At 39.5% G+C, this 18,395-nt stretch overlaps 1 protein-coding gene across 4 annotated transcripts in view; it reads right to left on the bottom strand.

Annotated features, from left to right (window-relative positions):
- Nucleotides 1–13,594, bottom strand: part of LOC311253423 (interleukin-1 receptor accessory protein-like 1) — a 289,743-nt gene extending 276,149 nt beyond the window's left edge. For 3 of the 4 annotated variants that reach the window (XM_084347376.1, XM_084347375.1, XM_084347379.1), the window contains exons 1-4: nucleotides 13,373–13,594; nucleotides 13,179–13,271; nucleotides 11,499–11,571; nucleotides 11,326–11,412 (exon numbers count right to left, since the gene is read on the bottom strand). The gene's annotated coding sequence lies outside the window, so the exon portion shown is untranslated. The remainder of the gene's footprint in view (nucleotides 1–11,325; nucleotides 11,413–11,498; nucleotides 11,572–13,178; nucleotides 13,272–13,372) is intronic. The other variant, XM_084347377.1, reaches the window with a different exon arrangement.
- Between the last annotated feature and the right edge of the window lie 4,801 nt (nucleotides 13,595–18,395).

The following is an 18,395-nucleotide window of genomic DNA, read 5'->3' as shown; positions in this document are numbered from 1 at the left end:
CAATAAACAAATAGCAGTTTGGCTCCTGCACTAAATCACACTGGATTGACCCCAGTCCTGACAGGCACTGCAGGGCTCTACTGTGAGGGTTCTACTGTGTGAAAGTGTCCATTGGAAGGAATCCAGGGCTACTCTGTCATGTCAGAAAGAGCTTTTATGGACCATTTCCAGCAACCTGTGCCATTTCTACCGACCTCAATAGTCACCTCTACTCGTCAGTGCTACCCTAGAGTGCTGCTATTGAAAAGATAGTCGCTCAGGTTGGCTGTTACCTCTAATGTACAATATCTTAGGCTTCAGAGGAAAGAGATTGAACAGGTGAATTTGCATCAATCTTCCAAGTCTCTGGCTCTGCAGGAGGCCCCTGCTCAGCAAGCTACAGCCTCTGTTTCTTGACAAGCGTTAAGACAGATTGGAAGGAAGTAAGGAGGTCAAAGAGGTGACAAAATGTGATGAAAATACACATTGTGCTTTTATCCACTTATTTAAAGAAATCTGATTGAAAAGTACATCGCATTGAACTCTTGCGGTTGCTATTAAATGCATTAATTTGGCTCTGGCCTCATAAATCTATCTCAGTACATAAAAAAATCACATTCTATTGTAGAAGAGCTACAAGTTAATGTTTCAGCGAGACACGCCGCAGCCATCGCTGATTTAAAGTACAACTTCCAAATACCAAAGCCATTACAAAACCAGACTAACATAAATGACCCTTGGTGGCTTTTCGGTCTCACTTCATCAAGAGTGATATGAACAAACTGATCCAGTCAGCTGGGTCCACTGTGTTAGATGCTGTTCCAATTGCCTCCAATCTAGTTCCCTTTGTAGAGCATGTACTGCCTCTGGCATTTGGAATCCATCCACCATTCAGAATAAATGAAACAACATGCTGTAAAAACACCCAAAACAATAGATATTCTATTACTGTGGCTTTTTATAATGTTCGAAGCAGATTTGCGAATTGATATTACAAGAATCCTTTAGTTGATAATAAAATTAGAGAGTCACGCAGACACAGCGAGAAAGGAATTGGTCATATTTTTCTGGTCCAGAAGGTGACAGTTATGTAAATGCAGCGTCCTAATCTGTCAGTAGCACTCCTTCAGGATTGATATTTTGACAGTGTGACAGACTTGAGCCTTCTATTTTTGGGAGATGGCTTCAACTGTCAGAGACACTGACTGAACTGTCTTGCATCAGGAGAGAGATTATGTTTTAGGGCATATTCTTATTTAAGCGTTCAGTTTTTGATAGACCAAATGGAAGTGCCTTTCATCCACTTGTTAAGGACTGCAATGAAGGATCATTTTCATTACCTGTCTTTTTAATCTGCTGATTATTTGTTTTTAAATGAATGAAAAAAGAGGGCTGAATTGTTAAAAAATGCCCATCACCAATTCCTTGAGACCAGGGTTACGGCTTCAAACTGCTTGTTTAGTCCTTTCAACAGCCCCAAGCAAAAACAATATTCATTTACAATCCTAGAAAATAGGGGGAAAAAATGCAAATTCTCACATTTGCAAAGGAAACAGTGTTGCATTTAAGATAGTTCTTGTTTCGCACAAGCTTCTCACCTGCCGTGACGCTAGCTATAACTCGCATTGTGTATTTGAAATCACATCACCCAAGGAAAAGCCACATGAAGTAATTTGTCCAATAAGCATAGCCATCTAGCTGGCTACATCACTCAATTGCTGTGTTCATGTTGGGCCTATTTACTTGTAGATTAAGTAATGTGAAGTTTGGAAACTTTAGTGAAATGAAATAAAAAATCATAGAAGACCATGAGTAGATTGTGGATGCCCTCAAAATCAATTGCGATATAATATAGAAAGTTGTCAAACCTTCTGCCAATTAAATGTCCAATTCCTTCAAACTGACATTGGCCATCAATATAATGTTTGTATGTTTTGTATGTGTTTTCATGAGCATTTACTGCATCTTAAAAGCATAACACAAGTATTGTTTACGCATCAGCATGAGAAAAACCTCTTTACCACATATTATTACTTCCAGCAGGGCGGTAATTTCCAGCCAATGTTATGCTTTTTATTTTTTTCAAAAAGTAACATGACAGGTAATACTAATGGCCTCATTTCCAGGTGCACAACACCCCCTGCAACTTTAACAATTAATGTAATGCTCTTGACAAACTACCCTCTCAATGAACTTCTGGCAGAGGTGGGCTTAGCACAAAATGGCCATTGAATCATTTTGGGTGCACCATCAAAAACAACTCACAGAACAATTCTGTAAATGCATATGATCACGCACATTTACTTAAACATTAGTGGATAGTTTTAGTATAAAAGGATCTGACACTGCATGGATGGGAGATATAATCTTGTCACTACTCTGCATACTGTACATATCCAGTGAACTTAGCGTTCACATGTGCCGCGGCTGACTAAATGTTCCTGGAGGCGGCAGGCATCTGACCCAATGACGGCCCTTATTCTCTCTAGCAGATGCAGAGTGCGCAATTACTGCTCAGACAATTACTACTCCTCGCAGTGCACAGCAGGCCGTTAGGTTCACATTCTGTCAAACGTGTCTCTCAGAAAAAATCTCCAGAGCTCTCTGAAATGACTGAATCCTCTTCGGGGGCATTTTAAGCTGTCAAATTGGTAAATAGTTTATTTGGACCGACTAGAAGTGACATGGAGATTACAGTTTATGATTGACAGCAGTGTATATATATGTAAGAGAGTATTATTTACAGTTACTATAAAAATGTAATTTGAATTTTCATCAGAGTTAATATATACTTTGTATTCCTGCAGCAGTCTTAATATGGACTCATTTAAATAGGAATATTCACTTTGACAATACATTTTAAATCCTCCTCTCATCAAGCTTTGAGAGATTCAGGGCTATTTTGGGCTTTTATGACCTGGCTCTCAGGTGGAAAATACTCCGGAGGAATGAGGGGTTTCTTCTCATATTATTAATCAAACCAACAATGCATCCAAAGAAGCCACTGGCGCAGAATGTACTTTTTTGCCCCTCAACGACACTCTGCTGACCAATTTCCCATCACTTGCTCTGACTCACCCCATTTTGAAGAAGCAGCACAATGGCTTTATTACCACGGCACAGGCAGACGGGGACTCATAAAGCTGACGGGTGTGATAACTCGTTCCCTACCTTGTCATGGCTTGGAGAGGAGGATGGAACAAAGGTGTGATGGAGAAGGGCATGCAGCCATCGTCCCGCAGTGTGCTCAATGGGTTTTCCCAGTGACACCCTGTCGCTCCAGATTTAAAGACTGAGGGGAAGGCCCAGACAGTGATGGGTGACAGAGTGCCAGAGATGCACACAGGGCCGATGTACCTCGGTGTTTATGTCTCCAGTGCACATCTCCCAAGAGCAGTTTGTTCTCTTGACTGAGGCACTTTTAATGGTTCGGGTGAGAAGGGCATTGGTGCTTTCTGGTTCGTTTAAAAAAAAAAAATCTTTTAGAGATAGGTAAGGTAAGGTGCATATCTTTTTTCAGGAAAGTCCATTCATTTTTAATATCAATAGGATTAATATTAAAGCATCTCATAATATCATCAATATTTAATTTGGTCACCTATGGTTGCCTCCTAAGATACAAAAACTGAACATACCTCCTCTCAGTTTTGATTTGAAACTCAGCTCTGTGGGTGGAAAATCAAAACATTAACGTCATCTATGTAAAGAAAGTGCACACAACAAAAAGAGCAACCTTTGTACCTTGTGCTAATGCAAAGCCAAATGCTAAGTACACAATTTGCTGCAAGTTTAGACATTGCAACGGCTAGATAGAAAGACATAGTAAGAATGTGCACACCTAATACATACATCAGATATATGCTTGATTGTGCCAAAAATTATAATTGTTCTAATTATTATGGTCAAGATTGAGATCAATGTTAAACTTTTATAACTTATTTATTTGAAAAAGAAAAAATGTCTTTTTAACAGTGACTTTAAATACAATTTCACTCAAAAAAGTATATTGTCTTACAACAACAATATAAATATATAACTTAATTAATATAAAGACATTCAACATATGATGTGAATTATAGTGTCAGTTTTATTTGGAATATAAAACGTGAGCCAAACATGCCACAGCCTGGCTTAGAGTGATATTGGGCTGCCACACAAAACAAAACAAGCACATCATCGCAAAGCAGAATGTGGCAACAAAAATAATTTTGCCTCGATTACCTGTTTCCATCATCATTGGAAGCCAAAATTGTAATCGATATTGAAATTAAATTAATCACACAGCCCTTAAGATCACAGCCGTGGGTAAAAAAGCAAATTTGACTGTTGGTAGGAAACAGAGTTGTGAACCCTGATGTTCCATGTCAAATCACACGCTTTATTGAGCCAACCATCTACCCGGAACTGATCCCAAGAGGTTTTGCGATGCACTACTTGCAATTTTGCTTCTGAGAGAGAACAGTCATTATATCCGTGACCAGAATAGGTCACTTGTCAGAACAATGTAAAAAAAAACAAAAAAAAAACAGATCGTATCAAGTTTTTTATACAGATGACCAATCCCGTGGTCTGTCTGAAATTATGGTAATCAAAATGGAGCATTGCAAACTATTTTCTTTCTTGATGAATTTTTATTTGTTCTACTTTTGGTGTTATTCCTGATTTCATCATTTTCCTGTGTTTGTGCTTTTCACATTTACCCTTTATTGTTAAATAACCAAAATATACCGCACACTTACAGAGTTTTAAATCCGCCAACCCTGCCGATAAGACATCCCTGGGTGTGTGAATACTATAGTAATTGTAACATTTAATATAAAGCACTGTATACGCTCCAAATCTATTTAATATAACAATAATCTATATAACTTCTGATAACCTTTAAAATGCTTAATGACAATTATTGAGATACACTTGCTGCTGATAGTTTACGGACCAATAGGTGATGAATTCATGTCAAAGCTTCGGCTTACAGGTCAGAGTATTTTGAATAGCTGAGCAGTTTAAGAGGTCATCACTGGTGGGAGGCTATCATCTACTATTCACGGCTCTGCAAGTTTGCTTGGGGGTATTGTCGACCTCTGCGCTGACACAAACTTATTGCTGGTGTAAATCACACTCCAGCCACACACCACTCCTGCACTCTCGCCATGAATATTTAAACAAGTATACATACATACCATGATGCCTTCCATTGTCTAGAATACTGCCTGAAGTAACTTTTGAATTATGCCGTAGTCTCAGGAAGTGCAACTTTGGACATTTTCCCTTCACTTCAGTATATCCAGACACATTCTGATGACATTTTAGACAAGAAAATATCCAAAACCTGTTTCATGCACTCAATGTCGTTTTCTCTGGGAGGTTACTGGGGACACAGAAGTGACGGGGTGTATCCACACTAATGCATCTCTGCTCACAGACAGATGACACACCTCCAGACCTATCTGTTCATTTACCTCCACAATCAAGATTCACGGCTCTATTTTCTACCGCCCTGTTTGCCAGAGGTGCTCTGTTTTCCTCAGTGTTAAATGAATTAAATGGGCAGGCTGCCAAAAGCATTGCTCATTCCACATACCAGATATAGCAGAGTGTCTACGACTCAGGTATGTATAGACAGAAATTTGGAGTGCGTTCCCACGTTGCCTTGGGCTGATTCAGAGTGATGGATTTTGGTTTCAGAGCTCTGCAGCGTGACCTCTATTTTTACAGGTCAACCTGTGCTAATGTCACGATATCAAGAAAAAAATACATTAATACTGCCTTTAAGTCATAATTACCAGAAGACTTGCTTTTAAATGCCAGTCTAGATTCCACACTCAAAAACAAAAAAAGTTGCTGAAGAATGTCACCGTCATGAGCACAGTCGCTCTGCTAAATGAGCTGAATTAAGCCTCGTGCGGGAGAAACGGCAAGCAGCAGACAGTCGAGCCTGGGCTCTGCATGACTGGCTCCATCGATGGCAGCATACGGATGCCTGGTGCTGGCCAGGTGGCTCTTACATCTGGCCCATTAGCTCTCAACCACTGCAATGACTCTCCACACCACTGAGAGCCTGTTGAAATAATATCATCAGGACCCGTAAGTGCTGAAGGCCGCCTTGCCCATTGCCTGCTCGGAATAGCGTGCCACAGAAACCCTCTGAATCTGACCTGTCAGCTCGGAGGCCAGGTCCATTCCTGAATGGAATACCTTACAAAACTGTGAGGACACTGCACTGCCGCTCAGGTGTCAATTTAGTGCAGTATGGGTTTCATCACTGGAATTATATAACATTTGAGTTTTGGAATGTTGGAAGAGTTCAAATGAATTACAATACCAATCAATTAAGCTAAAAAAGGTGATCATCAGTTGCAGCCTTAAATGAAATATGGTCAGGTCAGCATTTCGTATCATTTGGCAAACTTATAATGCTGGCCATTGGCCACATGAAGCCCAGAAGTGGCCCAGCATACCTAAAATTGATAGCAAAATATGTAAACAACATGTATAGTGTATATGTTAGGGGTGTCACAATTTTTATTTTACATCAAAAATCGATTGAAATGAGCATTCAATTTCAAAGATCAAATTCAAATGAATTATCAATCATATCAATAATACATGCATATGCCTCACAAGCACATGCTTATAGATTTAATGCACTTTTAAGTCACCATATACTAAAATTGCTATTACTACCATTCATGTGCATTTATCTAGAATGTGTCATTAGCAAAAGCTTAACTTTTATTTCTTTGTATAACATGTAGCCAATGAAATATCATTATGGTTGCCTGCATCCTTTAAACCGCTCGCAAGATGATTGCACCACACTTATAAAAAAAAAATAGTTTTGATACAATTTGTAATGATACAGTTGAACTGCTATAACTTAACTATAACAAAAAAACATCTTTATGGATCTAGAACAACACAAAGTAAAGGTGTTGTCTGTGCAGAAAAAGTTCAGTAGTATTTTTCACAGATTTAGCAATTGAGCTTAAATAATAGATGTTCTTGTCTGGGACCTCAGCCGAGATAATCTAGAGACACGTCTGTCTCTCGTGCATTTCGTGTCCCTGTCAGGTCGCGGTACTTAACGCGAACAAAGCAGCCAGGTCTTTGGCCTTTACTTTCCAGTTCCCAGTCCCCTGACTCTCCAGGATCAACCCCCACCTCCAAAAAGCATGCCTCTTGCCATGAGCACTGCACCAAGTGACACATTCTATCCATCAACTGCTGTGCGGCAACATACGAAGCAAAAAAGTGCAGGGATGGCAAATTTTTCATGCATATGATATTCGGGCTACAGCACATCCACCTACGTTAACCCAGGAGAGCGAAAGACGGTTCGTGGGGAGGGGGGCTTTGAAGATGGATTAGAAGATCACATCATGAGAAAAGAGGCTGCTATGAGCAAGCAGCACTTTCAGGACAAGGCCCTCAGAGCGAGTAGAGTGTGTGGGGAAAAGGAATACAGATGCTCATTTTGTACAGAGTTCATTTTCATGTCAACAGAGGAATACTGTGTATTAGTGCTGTCAAATACTTTAGATCCCAAGCTAAAAGCCACTATAATAAATATGAATAACAATAGATGCCACAGCCTTAAATTTGAAAATTGTAGTGCCACCGACATATTCTCAGATAAGTGGTGAACTTTTGTGTTCTCCTTTTTGGTTTGAGCAATCAATTTTCTTACAGCTAAGCTACATTTGGCATGTAAAAAATCTTCACTTCAGCACTGTGTTTTATGAGTGTAATTCCACTGAGCGAAAAATTAAATGCATAATTCAGGGTTGAACAGGCTGCCCAATTCATTTTACAAAAGGGGACAAAAGCCAGAGAAAAAGAAAACTAATCTGTGGATCATTCCTTAATTGATCATGACCGATACGGCAGCGATGAGGAAGGAAGATTTGAAATGTTGTTCTATTTTTCTCCTGCTGGCAACTAGTCTGTAAAAAAAAACAAACACCATTTTTTTGAACTGCTTTTTTGTCCTTAAATGACAAGGGCTTGCTGATGAAGTTGCTCCGAAATAAAGAAGGACCAGCATAATGAATGCCTGGATCTCTCTCTTGCCAAAAACTGCATTACAGTGCCTCTAATGGTTTCCCTTGTCTGAATCAAACTATCTGTGGACGTGCACCTCGCAAGAGCGAAATAAACCCTGAGAGATGCATTTTAGGAGGGAACTGGGGAGTTCAAGTGTGGAGGGGAAAAAAGGCCTAGCAGATACACGACCCCATTCAAACCAGGGGCAGGGGCAGCCACTATCATAAGCTCTCTAAAATGAACGACAATTCATCACATCCAAGGTGAGCAGCTCTCACTAAGCGGCGCATTTTTTATCTCAAGGACAACACGTGGGAGAATGTACGAAGATGGCTGTAACAGGGGTATGATTACACAACTCTATAATTTTACCAAAACTGGCAGTGCAACATCATTTCCTTTGAAAATTGCATGAATTAACAACATAGATAAAAGGATAAGGACAAATATAACCACCGATTTTATGTGTATGAAATCCCAGTGTTAGCTCTGATTGTGGAACAATACACTTTCCAATAAAAGGGAAGATTTCTTGTTTAGGCATGAATAATGACAAGACTGTTTCCTATCCTCATACTGTATGTCTGAAATGATTATGTACCAACTGAGCAGGTCATTTCAAATAAAAAGGTAAGCAAAAGGCAACTGAAAAAGCTTCAGTTAAAAGGGTTCTGACCTGGGACTTCCTATCATCTACAATCCCACTATGGATTTGGTTAATAATGTTATCAGTTACGCACAGAGGACCAAAGATTGAAGCTAGAAAGTGATTAAAACACATACATTGAACACATTAGCAGTCACAGTGCAATAGAATCTACCATTTTGAGTTTCCTTTGGAAAATTGTCTGATCAAGACAAAGACAATGAAGTATGGTTGTTTTCTGGGCAACCAAAATATTAGTGACAGCTCCAGTGATATTCTGTAGTATCGGGAAAGTAGCTACAGTTAAAAGATACAATGATATTTAACACAGACTCTCTGAAAACCTGACTCTGATGCCAGTGGTACCCAACATTTTGAGCCCCTGACACTTTAAAGAACATGGACAAAAAATCTCATAACTCCATTATTGTCCAATAAGCTCTACTTCCATACATAACTGGGCAAACTCCATCAGCTAATGAAGACTGTGTGATACAGTTGAAAGCTTCGGAACAAGCTACTATACAGGAAGTGGACCTTGAGCATTTTAGCCTATTGTAAAAACAATACAGGCCACTAACTCTTTTTTTAAACCTTCATATAGGAGAATAATTAATAAAATAATACATAAAAAACGTATAAATGTATACAATTTATAGCTCACTAAGGTTTGAACGTGCATATTTGCTCCCAGTAAGACCTGAATCAGAATTGTCCCAATTCATAAGCACTATTTAGCTTACTGCCAGGTAACACACTCCTGGGTACACACTTTCCTAGTTTATTTGCATGCAGGACTTGAGCTATGCAAAGGAAAGTTGAGTTTAAATGCGTGGGCACTTTTTAAATTGGATGATGTGGAAGATTTTAAATAACCTTGCGTGTTGGTGTTGCTGTCTCTCCCTCCGGCTCTCTCCTTATTTATGCTTCTCAGTACTTTCTATTGTGTGATAACTGTGTGACTTATAGTTACATTTTAAATATACTTCTTTTTTTTCCTCCTGATGGTGATTGGATATGCGTGCCCTGTACCTGGCAGTGGCTTATCAAAGTTAGACTTCGATATATCTCATGGCTTTTCTTTTTTTAATGGAGGAATCCAAGTTAGGGCACCGTGTCTCGGATGTCTGTGAGAAACATTGTTAATTTTGTCAGCTATTTTGTATTTAGTCTTATTCCTGTGTCAATATACCTTGCTGTCTTTTTATCATATGCAATCAACCTTATCCTGATTTTTATTTAGCTAGGTGTTTGTCAGATAAAAGTCATTTCAGGTCATTTCATGTATTTAAGGCATTTCAGTCTCATTAAACTCAAAGATAGGGTTAACCATAACTATTTAGTCTAGTTTTAGTTTTTGTCTTTTCAGACAGTTAGGTCTTGTTTTAGTCATCAGATAACATTCAACATTTCAGTCTAATCTAGTCCATAACCATTTAACTATGTATGAATGAAAGACACATTTGATTTATTTTGATGCCGAATCAAATCACCAAATAGATGCATACATACATTAAAAAAATAAATAAAAGATTAGCTGAGGTATCGGGTGTTTTTGTTTATGATTGCAAGGTGACTGGCTTTTAGCTAGTTAGCTTGCTAGGGTTATACTAAAGCTCCCACTGCTGCTTAAAATAAACTTGCAACCTTGCTGAAATATCAGCATTTCCCACCTGCACATGACACACACACGCACGCACACACACTCTTGCCTGTTTGCTGCTTGTGTGGTCCTGAAGGCACTTACAGCACAGAGGAAACAAAGCTACTCCATTGAAAAAAGGAAATCTGTCTCTTATATTTTGTCTGCTCTTTTTGTCAACAAATAGAGAGATTTTGGTAAAGTGTTTATCTTATAAACTACATCTAAATACTGTCTTTTTCGTCAACAATATTGCATGTTGGTAAAGTCACAGTTGGAGTTAAATGATTTGGTTCAGTCTTGACATCGTCTCATTTCAGTCACAGAAAAAGAAGAGCATTGATGAACACATTCCAACGTAATTTTTGTTAACGACACTAACACAAGTGAGATGAATACAGCAGACTATAAAAAGGTGGCAGGTAAACAAGGAGGATGCATTTTGGTCATTTTGCTAACAAGGGGGATGGCAACCTCCTCCCTTGTTAAATCACCTGCTGAGTGTTTCTAGAATACCAAAGATTACATGACAGAGAGATTTAGAGATGGCTGGGAACAATATGGCTGTGAGATGTTTGCAGCTGATAATGTGATGAGAGATTTTGAACCCGACAAGCAGCAAGAATCAGTGGATGAAGGCGATGAATTCACAGGCCATCTCTGCCAGAGCCCTGTGGTTTGTCATTTGAGTGAGACAACTACTGCAAGCTCAGCAAGTCAAGCCCCTGCAGCTCATTACAGCAAACTGGACCGCTGTAGTTTGTCCTGTGAGTCAGGCTGCTGCTCATCCTTTATGGTTTGTCCATTGTTTCAAAATGTCACCTCAAAATACACGTGAGCACTCCTGAGCTCCTACAGCAATACAACGAATTGAATCAGCCTGTCTGTTGGATCCATTTTCTGTGTCCTTCGGGAGTTAGTTCACCCCTACTCCATCGCCCACACGCTGTATCATTAGGTTTTCTCTACGTTTCTAGTCTAACTTAGTTACAGCCCCATGGGAGCATCAACTCACCAAATGCATGTATAGTAGCGTGCTCAGGTCAAGTGCTGAAACAGTACAGTGAGACAGTTTGGCTTCTTTGCTTGCGATTATCATCTCCTGTGATGGACAAGAACAATTTAATTTCTTATACCTAATGTGTTTTTCTTCTCAAAATTGAAAAGCTAAATTAAAAAGTTTCTTACCTTTAACTCAACGGGTGTCAAATGTGGAGAGTCTCACTTGCTGTACACTGGAGAGCTGAGGAGTCCTTGAGATCTGTGAGAAATATTAACCCCAAAAGTAAAACCATCAACATACATAAGTAGTGCTGCATGTTTTCATCTCACAGAGCCTTATGGCAACATCAAAACCTGGTAATAGAGGTCTGCACAGGGCGGGCTGGCTCTGTCCCGCCGGACTGACAGCAGATGTTGGTGGCAAAGACTTTCTTTTCTTCCTTTCACCAAGGCTGCGTGTGTGCAACTTTAATGTACTTGGCAGTCTACTGTTTGTACATAAAAAAAATATTTGTAAACACCTGTCACACTCAAACAGCACTTATTGGAATCTTTTTTTTTTCCCAATCAAAAACCATTTTGTGAAATGTGAGTGGTGTGGGGCACAGATGACAGATTGTGAGCCGGCGGGCAGGCTCGATGCAGAGGATTGCAGGGGCTGAACGTGCGCTGCGGAAAATCCTGCAGATGTGGCCAGATATGGTGCAGCAAAGCAGCAGAAGTAGGGACTGCTCGTTCAAACATGCGTCAGGTCTATTGCTTCAAACTTTGTGAAAAGAACATCTATTCCTCATCCACATATCGAGTCTGTTTAAAAGATTTTCTCAGTAAAACTGAATCTTATGACCAAGTTCTACAGTTCTGTAAAGCTCGATCTAGATGTGGAGCCTATTTCGATTTTTGAAACAGCAGCAAACAATACTTAATATTCAATACTGTTAACCAAGAGGCAGTTTTCTGGGGAAAGAAAGGAAAACTGAACAAGCAAAGCATCTCAGACTTGACATGCATCACTTACATTTTGTACAAGTACATATTGTTGAGAGTGTCGAATTTTTGCCTTGAAGGCCTGTTTACAATCTGACAAAAGTTCTGCAGAAAATACCACCTCCATTTAGCAGTAAAGCTAACAGGCCATCGAGGAACAGCTGCGCAGGTAGGCGACGGGCTGGTGTTAACTACAGTAGACAGATATTTGGAAGTCATTTCTAACCATTTTAAGTTGGAGAACCATGTCCCAATCCCCAGGTAGCAGCTCCCCAAAGCCTCGTATCTCTTTGTCATTTTGAGATATGGCATCATAAATTAAAAATGATGGAGGGAAGACGAGATGTAGCAAGTACCTTTGGGATAACCTGTAAATCCTCTTATTCTTAGAAATCTAGACAGGTAAAACAAAACTATTACTTTCAAATATAAAAGATGTTAAAAACCAGATTCACTTGATCAAGAGGAAAAAGAAACACTGAGAAAATGACTTAATGCTTAAATGATTCATGCATAAAAGGGCCATAGGCAATGCAAACACTTCAGTTACAACCCCTCTACAGCCATGTTAAACCTGCACAGGTGCCAGGACTGCGTGGCCTTGGCTCTGCTTGACTGACATCTCTTTCATATCAACTAAAATACAGTTTATCATGCCATAACATCAGTTGTAAACGCACAACTTCAGCCAAGTTCAACCTACTAAGAAATTAAATGAAAAGCTGTTATTTAGATTGGGTTTAAAAAGCTACTGACCGGTTAATGACCAATTTAAATGACAAATTATGTGCGCCCCAATTGCTAACTGTTACAGTAAAACATGTGGAGCTAGCTAACATGTACAATTTCGCAATTAACAAGCCCAATGAAAACGCTCACCTGCTGCTGAGGCCGCCGCCATCTTTAAAGATCTTTTGAATCCACTTCTGCTGAAATTTCTGCGTTTTCCTTCATACTTGACAGACGGTCTTTCTAAGTTTTATGGTAAAAAGGGGGAAAAAACGCCAATTGTTCACATTTTTTGGTGCTATTACAGAATACACAGCTGAATGCTAACTAGCTTAATTAATTACCCTTGGAGCTGGCCAATGGACGCGCAGTGTGGCGCCCCACCAACCACGAAGCTTCATTCAGTTAGCAAGCTTGATAAACTATTAGCCCGCACATTTGAAATTAGCATGTAATACAAGTAAATGGGTGTGAGAGAAATGATTATTAAAAAATGGCCAGACGAACTCACACAAGGTAGCCTGCAAATTGTATTACCAAGCTATCAGTAAAGCTATCAGTGAATAAAGCACATCGACGTTGATACCTACTACGGCAACCTGTGTAGGACAAACAAGCCATTCACGCAATACCAGCCATTGCCAACATTACTTTTCCAGTCCAGCAGATGGCGACAAAAATGAGCCGTTATACTTGTGAAAAAACGCATTTTTTAAAAAAAAGTTTAATGTTAATTTAAAATATGAAGTTTTTTTATTTTATTTTATTTTATTTTATTTTTAACTGAGCTGTTGAATTGTCTTCCCCTTTTGGAATCAAAGTTTAGTGCAACAATCTGGACCCTTAGTGCCTGTAGCCCCGGGTGGTTTCTGTTTCGACAGGTGTTAATGAGTTTTATTAAAGCTGATAAAGTTAAAGCAAAGGGCTGATTTTATGAGTAATATCCCTGTGCTATATTGCTGTGGAACTGGAACAGAGGCATACCTATTTCTATTTGATATTCATGAAAAAGAATTAACCCAGTTTCACTTCACATGAGAATATGAAGGGTCAAACTACAAATTAATGTTCAGGAGACCACTGGAACCTTTCTGTTTAAAGTCCCTCTCAAGGTTTTTATAAAATCTACTTACACGCACACAGTAAGACATCATGAACATTTAATTTATCACCATCAATTATACACAGTAAATTCTTCTCACATGTATTTTTATGTAGGTCTTGGTTGTGGTCTTGGGTTTGTGTTGGTGCCCATCATACGTTTTATATTAAGAAGATTTGAGATTGTCCCTGCTTTAAGGATAAGTTCACCCAAAAATGAAAGGTCAACTTAAGTCGCTGGATATCTTGTTTTTGAAAAGACTTTATTTACACCCTTTTTTAAGCCAAAATCTTTATGTAGCTGCTACTCTAAATGCATTATCCGGAGTTTAAATAGCATTAATTCATAGTGTAAGCCTGTGTAGATTGATTAGATCTGAATAATCAAAAAAAAGCAACTCAAAAACCCTGCTGTTCGAGCTCACTTTAATGTCATGCAATTTCCTGTGATCTCGTGTCAGAGTCAGACACCCCAAAAGACCAGCTTGAAGCTTGTAAATCTCACTCCCAACAGAACATATCCAATCAAGTTTGCTCTGTCTGCTTGCTTCTACATTGTTATGCCAAAACAACAGAGCAGCAGGGTGTCATGTTGATTAAGGAGACCGCCCTTCAACTGGAGGATGCTGCGCTCGGGCCCCCGTGTTGGCAAGCATCTGTCCGATTGTTGTGTGTGTGTGTGTTGTGGGTGACACAGTGAGCCCACGCCCACGAGGTCTGTTCCCCTCGCCACCTGGGAAGGATTTCAATCGCAGTCACGACAACTTTAGGGAGATGAGCTTATGCTCTGTGCAATTGTGTGTTTCTGCGGCATTTTGGCACACACCATACATCAGTAAAATCAATTTGTGGCGACATTTCTTTTTACAAGACATATTTGTTTTCCAGCCACAGTTCATTGCAGCCATATTGGGCTTGTTTGGAGTAGTGACGCTAACAAAATCCTCCATTACGTGACATTTGGTTGCCTAATCAGCCCAAACTTAGGGTGAAATTTCTGTGAATGCTTCATCCTTTACTTCTACTGTACGCCCAGGCTGAGAATTTCCAAAGGGATCATCATCTAGCAACACATTTTTCTAATTGAAAAATCTTGGATCGCTATAGAAACTGAATCCGCGGCATAATCATGCCAAACCGACCACCTGAGACAGCTTTGCCTACATAATTAGAAGCTCTCTTTTAATGCTGAAATCATAAAAAAGCCATGAAAAATCAGGGCTGATCTGACGGGGCAAAGAGTGATGGTGGCTTGTTAATTCGTAATCACGTTGAATTAATGATTGAGTGAGACTGAGAGGCACGGGGCATATGGAAAAGAGAGGGCTGCAGATGCTCCCCAGCGCCCGGGGGGCTTCCAGGAATGGGAGCAACTCGGTGCCTTGTCACACACAACCACGCCTGTATGCGTGCCCATAAGCATAAACACACACACAGACTATCCCGACATGAAAACATCTCTGATAAGGAAATGGCTTCGGTTTTATTCAGCATTCAGACCGCATAAGACAATATTTTTTCAGCTTACATGTTAGTGGTTTGGATGTTGACAGCCAGGGGGAACTTAAATAATGAAAGAGAGATATTTACTCCTCCCTAGACAGTAAATTGCAGAGGGAATGTCTTTCCTTTCCTTTCCTTTCCTTCCCTCACTTTCCTTCCCTTCATCTTGACATTTCTGAGCATATCATTAATATAAAAAAGCGCATCCTTGAACAGATTTTTGTCAATTTACCTAAACTGCTTTCTACTTGAGTGCCTCAGCCATCCACTCCATATCTTTAAACTGGATCGCACCACGGTAAACACACACAACAAGTGCAGGCCGCAAATTGAAATGAAAACCGAGAATCCTCTCTTAACGCCTCAAGCGAAAGCAGAGGGTTTTTTTTTTTTCTTTGACCAAAGGGATTATCTGGACAAGCCACAAAGAAACCTCCGTGGATTCATTTCTTGGTCTGAGAATATTGCACATCCTATCTTCTGACATACAATATAGCCGAGGGATGCTGGAATAAGTGTCCTGTGAACAGCATCTAACTGACTGCTATCAACATGTACAGCTGGCATTAAAAAAGGAGGAGAAAAACCCTTTATCCCATGACAATAAAAAAGTGGGAATGGATGAAATATTGCAAACCCAAGAAACAGCATCTTTTTTTTTATCATTTATGCTCATGGAATCAGATATGGATTGGGATTTTGGAATGACTGCTGGCTATTTCTACTTCTTTTGTTTTCTACTTGTTCTCCAGCATCAAAGCATGGACACATCATTAGTGTAGAAGTTCAGAGAATACCTCATATTCAAAGCTACTCTCTTGAAGTACTTGAGCGGAATTACATTTTTGACGATTGATGTGCAAACAGACCTAAATTGAACCGGTTCTGATATTGTCATGCAAAGGTACTTCTCTGTTCTGGTATAAGCATTGTTTCCCTATGAGTTTCCATTTCCTTTAATGGTACCCTCAACAGTTCTCAAAGCGCCTATAGTCAATATTTTCATATCAACAACGTACAAAATGACAATGTGAAAACTGTGAAAACGTGAGAGGAGTCGCTCTTTAACCGACAGAATTATCAGCTGAATCTGCAGCTCATTGCTCAGCTGTCCGCCTTCAAACCAGCTATTTCATTGAAATATCTCTAAAAAGAACCCTCTACACCACCTGCTCTGCACCAAACAGCAGACGGACACAGTTAGAGACTAACTGCCGAACATAGTGGCACTTTTGGGGGTTGGTGGAGACCAAAAACAGAGCTAAAAGAGCTACTATTGACTAACATTCACCAATAACCTGACGCACAAATCCAAAAAAAGTATTTGAAACATTTGAATTATAAATAAATGTCTTATATTTTATAAGTGTGATAACAGTTATCATAAAATTTTTATTGAAATATGCTTATTTAAGTGCATCTGCATAGTGTAAGAGTACAGAAAAGTACTCTTAATTGTATTTCAGTATATCTATAGTAGTGCCAATGATATATCAATAGCAAAGTACATTGGAAGTACATTTGAATTTGTAAATTTTTAGTACATTAATCACGTGTTTATTAGGTTATTAGTTATTTTTACATGGGTCTGTTACTGTTGAATGTGTAAAAAAGTTCCCCACATCAATTTAAAAGTCGATGATGAGTCAGTGTTGTGTTCACAACTTGTTTCCACTGCTCCCCCCAAAAAATCAGCTATCGCAGGTTTAAAAACAGTTATTCATCTCTTACTCTGATGACTCACCACGTGGCAGCTTCATGCCCGTCTTCTACTCTTACTTTTGAAATGAATTCATTTATTCTATATGAGGTAGTGTGTGTGTGCTGTGAGCTTCAGATCACAGGCATCACCGTGGAGAGTAAGCGCATGCATGCCAATGCAACATAAGACGGAGCTCTCATTCAGCTGAGAAGAGACTAACATAACAGATTACGCCCATACTGTTACTCCCCACTGACACGACATCAAACTAATAATATGAAGTATGTTTCGGGATGAGTCACGTCTAATCCTACGCGTCAGACTCAACTTCAGTCTACAACTCAGACAAACTGGTTCGTGGGAAGAAATTTCAGCTTGAACTGATTAGAGGAGAGTGAAGAATGAAAGAGCAGAGGGCACAGATTTGTGAATGAGGCAATCTTCCTGATTGAACTCGGGCTAAGCTTCATTTAGCTGCTATTGAGACAGAATAATAGAGAGTCGACAGTGTGAACTCGTGCTCAAACATGTAGTTGGAGCCTATGGGCATTGAAGGCTAATTCGGTTTCAGTGACAGATGCTTTTTTACCACTTAAGCCAAAATTCCTTTTGGCTTAACTAGTGATAAAACTGTTTCAGAGACACAGCAGAAGCAGAACGTATATGACCGATTATTAGAGTCAACATGTGACTCTAGCTTTGTTTTCTAGCCTCTGTCAGGAGCAGGGAAACATTTTTTTGAAGAGGAAGCCCTTTTGAGGAGGAGAAGCTTTTAATATGTATTTTTGGTCCATCTTTGGCGTGACTTGGCACACCTCGGTGCGTTTTAATTGGCAATGGAAGTGCAAATCAACATGGCATGTTACCCTAAACAAGTGTAAAGTCCTTAATGACTTTGTAGCCTTCTAATTAGTTGAATTTAGTTCAACTGATTCATTTATTTTTTGGTGTTGATTTCCAGTCTTGGCATCTTTGTCAGGATTTCAAGGGACTTTCTGAGATCTGAAACGTGTCGATTTTATTTGTCCTCACGGAAGTCTCGATTTGGCGACTGTACTTTG

The sequence above is a fragment of the Pagrus pagrus genome (genome assembly GCF_965226575.1).
Source record: "Pagrus pagrus genome assembly, chromosome: 24".
Classification (NCBI taxonomy): domain Eukaryota; kingdom Metazoa; phylum Chordata; class Actinopteri; order Spariformes; family Sparidae; genus Pagrus; species Pagrus pagrus.
The sequence above is the reverse complement of the archived record's forward strand: the minus strand, read 5'-3'. Positions and strand labels throughout refer to the sequence as shown.